Source organism: Octopus sinensis, linkage group LG6 (assembly GCF_006345805.1).
Source record: "Octopus sinensis linkage group LG6, ASM634580v1, whole genome shotgun sequence".
Taxonomy (NCBI): domain Eukaryota; kingdom Metazoa; phylum Mollusca; class Cephalopoda; order Octopoda; family Octopodidae; genus Octopus; species Octopus sinensis.
Genome location: NC_043002.1, coordinates 3556085 through 3566084, shown reverse-complemented (window position 1 = coordinate 3566084; position 10000 = coordinate 3556085). Strand labels below are relative to the sequence as shown.

Below are 10000 nucleotides of genomic sequence, written 5' to 3'. Positions count from 1 at the left end.
TTGGTGGAAGATTTTAATTCAAAACTTGTGAAAACAAGACGTTTGTATTACGGAGCCAGAGCCAGTTTCAGCTGGGTTGGTATCAAAAGGGTTAAGAATTGTTTCTCTATTATATATTTTAACCTTTTTCTTATCATATTTCTGATGAGATGCTCTGTGTTTCTTTCAATTAATTTTAAATATAACAAAGAATTTAGTAAAATAACTTAGTTATCATTGAGCTAGTGTTAGGAACATAAATTATAACTAAGTTTTGGTGGAAGATTTTAATTCAGAACTTATGAAAACAAGACATTTGGATTACAGAGTCAGAGGCAGTTTTAGGTGGGTTGGTATCAAAAAAGTTTAGCAATACATCCCTAGCAAGTGCCATCACTTTCAGATAAAGATTTTGTTTTATGGAATTTCAAATTTTGTCTTGTGTTAGATATCCTGATTCACTCAGCAAGTGATGTGGCTATCTCAAAGAATTCATACTTGAGTTTTTCTGGTGCAGTGGTTGATGCATTGGTAACTTGTTATTACAATCACAGGCACATATAATATGTGCTTCTTAACCACATGGTTCTGGGTTCAGTCCCACTGTGTGGCACCTGGGGCAAGTGTCTTCCACTATAACTTTGGGTTGATCAAAGTCTTGTGAGTGGATTTGGTAGATAGAAACTGGAAGAAGCCTGCCATATATGTATGCATATATTTGTATGTGTTTGTGTTTGTCCTTTACCATCAGGGACAAAAACACACCATTGGTTGATGCTGGTATGTTTATGTCCTCATAACTTAGTGGTTCAGCAAAAGAGACCGATAGAATAAGTACTAGGCTTACAAAGAATAAGTCCTAGGGTCAATTTCTTCAACTAACACCCTTTAACATTATTTACATTTCATGGATATTTGTCCTCATCTTGTTTGTTGTTAACACAACGTTTCGGCTGATATACCCTCCAGCCTTCATCAGGTGTCTTGGGGAAATTTCAAACCTTGCTTTTCATTCCTAAGGTATTTTTCGATGTTGTTGCTGTTGTTATTATTATTATTATTATTCAGGTCACTGCCTGAAATCGAACTCAGAATCTTGGGGTTAGTAGCCCATGCTCTTAACCACCAAGTTCCAAGTTCGATTCCAGACAGTAACTTGAATAATAATAATATCGAAAATGACCTTAGGAATGAGAACTCAGGTTCGAAATTTCCCCAAGACACCTGATGAAGGCTGAAGGGTATATCAGCCGAAACATATTAACAAACAAGATGAGGACAAATATCTGTCAAATGTAAATAATGTACATAATTACTCATCTCTTAAATATAGAACTGCAACACCCTTTAAAGCAGGGCTTCAGCATGGCTGGAGTCAAATGGCTGAAACAAATAAAAGAAAAGAAATTAGTCCTGGTCTTTGTGATCCCCTCTTTGATAAGAATATTGGGTGTTGCAGGACTGCGTGAATGAATGGAAAGAATTTGCCTAGATTTTAAAAAAATTGAAGAAAGGCCAATTTGAAAAGTTGAAAAAAGAGCAATTTCTTGGCCATTTAATGGCAGGAAAGCACCCAATGTCTGTGCTTACCAAAGTGCTCTTGTGAACGATTATTTACATGTTTATTCTTAACATCTTGCTATTAATGTCCATCCTTGAAATTTGTTTCTTCATCTGAAGTCTTGCTACTCACAATCTTGTTTACAATTCCAATAAGTAGTTCTTTGATATTTACCATTACCAGATGGAAAGACAGATGTAAGCCACTCTTGGTATGTCCTAAAGAAGATGAAATTAGTTCAATCATCATCTGCAGCTGCCAAAGGCTTTAATTTCAAAGCATGATAACGCATCAGGTAAAGTGATTTGCTATTCATAGTTTACTCACCAAAGTTTACTTACAAAAAAAGTGTTTCTTTTTCAGTTAGTGAAATGGCTGCAAAGATATGTCATGTATCAATATTACTTATCAATCAATAAACATTACTTATCAGTCATAAAGATTGCTTATCAATCATAAAGATTGCTTATCATTTTTGCTTGCGACTTATATTTCTGATCTGGTTAATGTCTGTATTCAAAGTAGAAGAGTTATAGATGCTATATAATAATCAATGACAGGTTTTTACCGGTTCCTTCATGTATGAAGATATTTATTTAATATTTTTTGTCTTTTATTTCTACATTGGTTATATAATATGTTCTTGTTTCTTGTCACCGAGTATCGATAAACTAGCTACTTTCACAGAAATTTCTAACTGAAAAGAATTTGTGTTACCAGATACCATAATTTAACAAAATAAAAAAAGAAATTGCAGATAAAATATAAAAGCAAAACTCAGAAACATTTTCAGACACAAAACTGCAATAATTTTAAAGAAGAGAAAATAATAAAACTTCTCACATGATCTTTTATGATGACAAGTGAGTGTTATGGCTGAAGTATTGCGTTTGAAGATGACTAGAAAACGGTATATATTTTTTTTATTATTACTTTCTTAGCATATGACACACACACATGCACACACACGTATACACGCACACACATACATCATCATCATCATCGTTTAATGCCCGCTTTCCATGCTAGCATGGGTTGGACAATTGACTGAGGGCTGGCGAACCAGATGGCTGCACCAGACCCCATTCTTGATCTGGCAGAGTTTCTACAGCTGGATGCCCTTCCTAACGCCAACCACTCCGAGAGTGTAGTGGGTGCTTTTTATGTGCCAGTCAGGCGGTACTGGCAATGACCTTGTTCGAATCCTTTACACATGCCACCGGCACAGGTGCCAGTAAGGTGATGTTGGTAACGATCACGCTCGAATGGTGTCTTTTACATGCCACCAGCACAGAGGCCAGATAGCCGCTCTGGCAATGATCACGCTCGGATGCTGCTCTAAATACCCTACTAGCACGGGGCTCGAGTGCCAGTATTGCGACACTGGTAACGATCACACTCGAATGGTGCGTTTTAAGTGCCACTGGCACTTTTACACATATATAAAATATTTGAAAGATTGGAAAAAGAAAAAAACATTTGTGATTCCATATAAATGTGAGATGACAGAAAGAAGTCACCAAGTTAGAGAACTACATTCACCCTTTAGTATTTAAACCATTCCTGTCTGGCCCAAATATTCTACTAGTTTTACATTCAAACTGGCCAGATTTAGGCTCTCATACCTACTCTGCAATGTCGTTCTAAAAATACACAGTCATATCATGAAAATCTCAAGTTGTACTCTAATGCACGATTAATTTTCAAAAATTTGAATAAACAAGTATCAAATTTGACAGAGTAAATAATCATCATCATCATCGTTTAACATCCGTTTTCCATGCTAGCATGGGTTGGATGGTTCCACCGGGGTCTGGGAAGCCAGAAGGCTGCACCAGGCTCCAGTCTGATCTGGCAGTGTTTCTACAGCTGGATGCCCTTCCTAACGCCAACCTCTCCGTGAGTGTAGTGGGTGCTTTTTATGTGCCATTGGCACAGATGCCAGGTGAGGCTGGCAATGGCCACGATCAGTTGGTGCTTTTTACGTGCCACCGGCACAGAAGCCAGTCAAGACGGCGCTGGCATTGGCCACGTTCGAATGGTGCTTTTTATGTGCCACCGGCACTGAATGCTAAATAGTTAAACTGAATTTGGTCTTAAATCTTTTAGTTGTCCACTTGTAATGGTATTTCCTAGGGTCGGGCATTCTATTTTCTAATGAGCTTTGAAAATATAACTTGTGGCAGTAATAAATGATTTAGCTCACAAACAAACAGATCTGGCACTAAAAAATATTCTCTGTGTGGATTTAAAACTCCACTTTCAGTGATGTTTTTACTTTCAGCAACCTTCTTGGGGTTTTATGCCTTCGAAAATCAATATAAAAAGTTAAGACTCATTGACCAGCGAAGCTTTTGTATTGGGAGAAATAACCTAATTCTCATTGCTGGAAAGTCAATAGGAGAAATGTGAAGAAGTCCTTTGTTGTTTGTCAAGTTCAGGGATCAGTTCATACATGAATTTCAGATTTCTTTACATCTGATTGCTTATGTTTTTGTTCTCTCTGTCTCTTTCTGTCTCTCTTTCTATCTGTCTCTCCCTCCCTCCTCCCCTCCCCGTCTGTGTTATACTGAACACCTTCCTTATCTGTCATCACTGTCAGCACCCTCACATATCTACCATAGCCCCTGCTGAGCCATTCCTACATCTCTCACCATTGCTGGTTACAATCACCTCCACCTCATCACTAATCTTTTCTCCACATACTCTTGGGGAACTCCCCCCCCTCGTCTGTCTACCCCTTCCCACTCACTGTGTCCAATCTCTACAACACTTCACTTATATTCACACCCCACTGTATCTTGAAGTTATGCCCCCCCCCACACACATTACCACCACCACTTCTATCTCTCCCTTCTTTTGCCTCCAACTCTCCCTTCTTTTGCCTCCAACTGGGGCAGCCATGTATCTCCTCTGTAGCAATCCCCTTATCTCTATCCCTGTATTATACCTTAACCTCCCATCAACTGGCACAAAGCCCCTCCCTTGGGTTTTTGCCTTGCAATTCACTTGGTGATCCTGCTGATGTTGATATCACAACAAAAGCACCCAGTCCACTCTGTCAAGTGGTTGGCCTTAGGAAGCACATTCATCTGTTGAAACCATACCAAAGCAGACAATAAAGCTTGGTGCCATCCTGGGGATCGGCAACTTCGGCCAAACCATCCAACCAATGCCAGCATGGATAATAACAGACATTAAATGATAATGATGAGGATGTTTATATACTCATGCGTGCGTGCGTGCGTGCGCGCGCGTGTGTGTGTGTGTGTGTGTGTGTATATATATATATATATATATATATATATATATATATATATTATATCATCATCGTTTAACATCCATTTTCCATGCTGGCATGGGTTGAACAGTTTGACTGAGGACTGGTGAACCAGATGGCTGCACCAGACTCCAATCTGATCTGGCACTTTCTACAGCTGGATGCCCTTCCTAACGCCAACCACTCCGAGAGTGTAGTGGGTGCTTTTACATGCCACCGGCACAGGGGCCAGTCAGGCGGTACTGGCAACGGCCACACTCAAATGGTGTTTTTTTTATGTGCCACCTGCACAGGAGCCAGTCCAGTGGCACTGGCAATGACCTTGGCAGAGTTTCTACAGCTGGATGCCCTTCCTAATGCCAACCACTCCAATAGTGTAGTGGGTACTTTTTACATGCCACTGGTACAGGAGCCAGTCAGGAGGTACTGGCATTGATCACATTTGGATGGTGCTTTTTATGTGCCACCAGCACAAGAGCCAGTCAGTGGGTACAGGCATCGATTGTGTTCAGATAGTGCTTTTTACGTGCCACTGGCATGGGGCCCAGTCAGGGAGTACTGGCATTGACCACATTCAGTTGTTACTTTCTACAAGCAACTAGCATGGGAGCCAGACTTGACTCAACAGGTCTTCTCAAGCATATAACGCCCGATGCATCAGGGGTATACTTAACGGGGCTGGACGTGTGTGGCTGCGATCTCACTTTAGTTGCCAGGTCTTCTCAATCACAGTGTATCTCCAAAGGTCTCAGTCTCTTGTCCTTGCACTTCCTCAAACAGCTGTCTTCATTCATACGTAACATATGGCCATACCAGCACAGTCGCCTCTCTTGCACACCACATTTGATGTTTCTTATGCCCGTACATTATATATATATCATCATCATCATCGTTTAACGTCCGCTTTCCATGCTAGCATGGGTTGGACGGTTCAACTGGGGTCTGGGGAGCCCGAAGGCTGCACCAGGCCAGTCAGATCTGGCAGTGTTTCTACAGCTGGATGCCCTTCCTAACGCCAACCACTCCGAGAGTGTAGTGGGTGATTTTATGTGCCACCAACACAGGTGCCAGACGAGGCTGGCGAACGGCCACGCTCGGATGGTGTTTTTTATGTGCCACCGACACAGGTGCCAGACGAGGCTGGCAGACGGCCACGCTCGGATGGTGTTTTTTTATGTGCCACCAACACAGGTGCCAGACGAGGCTGGCGAACGGCCACGATCGGATGGTGTTTGTTATGTGCCCACAGCACAGAGGCCAGTCGATGCGGTACTGGCTACGGCCACGTTCGGATGGTTTTCTTATGTGCCACCGGCACTGGTACCACAAAATACAAATTCCATTTGATGTTCATCTATTTTGATTTGGTTTGATTTTCACTTGCCTCAACAGGTCTTCACAAGTGTCACAAGAAGGAAGGTATGCACAGGTGGACTGACTACGTCCCAGGTAGGGGCCACAGGTTATGGCCTCACTAGTCTTGCCTGGGGTCTTCTCATGCACAGCATACTTCCATAGGTCTCGGTCTCTAGTCATTTCCTTGTGAGACCTAAAGTTCGAAGGTCGTGCTTCACACACCTCGTCCCAGGTTTTCCTGGGTCTACCTCTTCCACAGGTTCCTCAACTGCTAGGGTGTAGCACTTTTGCACACAACTATCTTCAGCCATTCTCGTCACATGACCATACCAGCGCAGCCATCTCTCTTGCACACCACAACTGATGCTTCTTAGGTTCAACTTTTCTCTCAAGGTACTTACACTCTGTCGATTATGAACACTGACATTACACATCCATCGGAGCATACTGGCTTCATTTCTTGCGAGCTTACGCATGTCTTCAGCAGTCACGGCCCATGTTTCACTACCATGTAGCATGGCTGTACGTACACATGCATCATACAGTCTGCCTTTTACTCTGAGCGAGAGGCCTTTTGTCACCAGCAGGGGTAAGAGCTCTCTAAACTTTGCCCAGGCTATTCTTACTCTAGCAGTTACACTTTCAGCACACCCACCCCCGCTACTGACTTGGTCACCTAGGTAGCGGAAGCTATCAACTACTTCTAGTTTTTCACCCTGGAACATGGTAGACGTTGGTCTCTGCCATTTTTCAGTGTTTATTGCTCCTGAGCATCTGCCACAGACAAAAACTATTTTCCTAGTTAGCCTTCCTTTGACATTGCTACACCTCTTATGTGTCCATAGCTTGCACTTGGTGCACCTTATAGAGTTTCTACCTACACCTTTTTTACAGATCAAGCAGGGCCATCTACCTGAAGGCGTTTGTGACTTGTCTACTTTTCTACTTATTAGGACTTTGGTTTTGGCTAGATTGATTCTGAGGCCCTTCGATTCTAGACCTTGCTTCCACACCTGAAACTTCTCCTCCAGTTCTGATAGTGACTCAGCAATTAGAGCAAGGTCATCAGCATATAGGAGCTCCCAGGGGCATCCTGTCTTGAATTCCTCCGTTATTGCCTGGAGGACTATGATAAATAGGAGGGGACTGAGGACTGAACCTTGGTGGACCCCAACCTCTACCCGGAATTCTTCACTGTACTCGTTGCCAACCCTCACCTTACTAGCAGCGTCTCTGTACATGGCTCGCACAGCTCTCACTAACCATTCATCTATCCCTAGTTTCCTCATTGACCACCAGATAAGGGATCAGGGCACCCTGTCAAAGGCTTTCTCCATGTCAATGAAAGCCAGGTACAAGGGCTTATCTTTGGCTAGGTATTTCTCCTGCAGCTGTCTTACCAGGAATATAGCATCAGTAGTACTTTTCCCTGGCACGAACCCAAACTGCATATCATCTAAGCTAACTCTCTCTCTAATTAATTGGGCTATAACCCTCTCCGTAACCTTCATTACCTGATCCAGCAGCTTGATGCTCCTGTAGTTATTTGTGTCTAGGGCATCACCTTTACCTTTGTAGCAGTTGACTATTATGCTGCTACACCAGTCATTGGGTATGACTCCTTCGTGTATCACCTGGTTAACTATACGGGTGACTAGGTTATAGCCGACACTACCAGATATTTTGAGCATCTCTGCAGTGATTCCTGATGGGCCTGGGGCTTTCCCTGTTTTCATGCTTGTAATTGCCTTAACTACTAAGGAACTGTTAACTCGGATTGCTGGTCCCTCTGTTGGGTTGACATTCGGCAGACTCTCTTTATCCCATTCATTTTCTTTATTCAGCAACCTTTCATAGTGGCGTCTCCAAGCCTCTCTATTTGCATCCTCATTTAGCGCAAGTGAACCATCATCCTTGCGAACACATTTCTCTCCTACCACATCACGATTCTCTCTCACACACTGTCTTGCAACACGAAATACCTCAAGTCTTTCATCCTCACAGCGCAGGACATTGGCAAATTTTTTCATATCTGCTTCCCCTCTGGCTAGATAGACCTGTCTCCTAGCTTCCCTTCTGGCAGTCTGATACACTTCCCTGCTACCACCGTTCTTCCAGGCCTTCCAAGCCTGTTTCTTTTGTCTAATAGCCCTGTCAACAATATTGTTCCACCACCACGTTATTTTGGGTCTTAAGGGGACTTTGCACCAGCCACAGATCTGGTCAGTGGCTTTCAGCAGGTTGTCCCTCAGAAGCGTCCAGTTGTCTTCTACCCCATGCGTAGCTATACCCCCTTCCATTTCGTCAAAGGCTTCAAGTAACATGTCTCTAAATCTCTGTCCATTCGCAGGGTCTTTAAGCTTCCAGACACTTCTTCTCCATGTTGGTCGTCTTCTAGTCGCCCTCTTAGTCCTGATCCTAAAGTCACTAACTACCAGTCTATGTTGTGGGGTGCATTCTTCGCCTGGGAAGGTTTTGGCATTTATAAGCAGCCATCTTTCCTTTTTTCTGGCAAGGATGTAGTCGATTTGGCTAGTATGCCGGCCCGATTGGTAGGTGACCAGGTGGCTTGTCGGTTTCCTGAAGTTAGTGTTGCAAACCATAAGACTATTTGCATCGCAGAACTCCAGCAGCCTGGTTCCCTCTTCGTTGCGGGAACCATAACCGTAGCCTCCATGTACGCCATGGAAGCCTCCAGCATGTCGTCCAACATGCCCATTGAAATCACCAGCCACAAAGAGAAGGTCCCTGTCGTTCGTCAATGAGGTGGTCTGTAGTAGGGTGTCATAGAAACTGCCTTTCTGTCCATCGGGTAGCCCTGGCTGAGGGGCATAGGCCGATATAATGGTTGCTAATCTATGATGAAGCACTATTCTAATCTTAAGTATTCTGTCACTTACTCTGATTACCTCAATTACTTTATCTACCCATTTCTCAGCGATAAGTATACCCACGCCACCAACCCCGTCAGTGTTCCCTGCCCAGAAAATCTTGTACCTGTGTTCCTTGCCTGTGAGGAACCTAGCAGATCCTCCTCTCCACCTTATTTCTTGCATGCAACATACATCAACACATCTCCGTTCAAGCATCTCGACTATCTCGCCAGACCTACCTTTCAGTGTGTCAACGTTGAGGGTGCCCACCCTGAGGGTGTGGAAGGTATGGGCCCTAGAGGCCCAGGGACGGGGAGCAGTGGCGTCATGTACCTGAAAAGAAGAAAGCTCGCATTTGGCAGAATTCACAAGCAAAGCAATGATCTTAAGTTCAACCTGCTACACCACACTATCATGTTTTGCGCCGTATAGTCACCACCTTATATAGTAGGGGTGGTATTGGCTTAAGGCCTTTAGGTGTTCATGGAAGAAAAGCAAAGGAAGACTATAATCAAAAATCAAAATCGATCAACATGAATGGAAATTGTAGCTGTGATACCAGTGCTGGTGGCACATAAGAGAACCATCCGAACGTGGCCGTTGCCAGTGCCGCCCTGACTGGCTTCCGTGCCGGTGGCACGTAAAAAGCACCATCTGATCGTGGCCGTTGCCAGCCTCGCCTGGCCTCCGTGCCGGTGGCACGTAAAAAGCACCATCTGATCGTGGCCGTTTGCCAGCCTTGCCTGGCCTCCGTGCCGGTGGCACGTAAAAAGCACCATCCAACCGTGGCCGTTTGCCAGCCTCGTCTGGCACCTGTGCCAGTGGCACGTAAAAAGCACCCACTACACTCATGGAGTGGTTGGCGTTAGGAAGGGCATCCAGCCGTAGAAACATTGCCAGATCAGACTGGGCCTGGTGCAGCCTTCTGGCTTCCCAGACCCCAGTTGCACC

At 44.0% G+C, this 10000-nt stretch overlaps 1 protein-coding gene across 2 annotated transcripts in view; it reads left to right on the top strand.

The window, feature by feature from the left end:
* Nucleotides 1–10000, top strand: part of LOC115212812 (histone-lysine N-methyltransferase SETMAR-like) — a 127279-nt gene that overhangs the window by 42561 nt on the left and 74718 nt on the right. For both annotated transcript variants that reach the window (XR_003881765.2, XR_004999545.1), the window contains exon 2: nucleotides 1724–1835. The gene's annotated coding sequence lies outside the window, so the exon portion shown is untranslated. The remainder of the gene's footprint in view (nucleotides 1–1723; nucleotides 1836–10000) is intronic.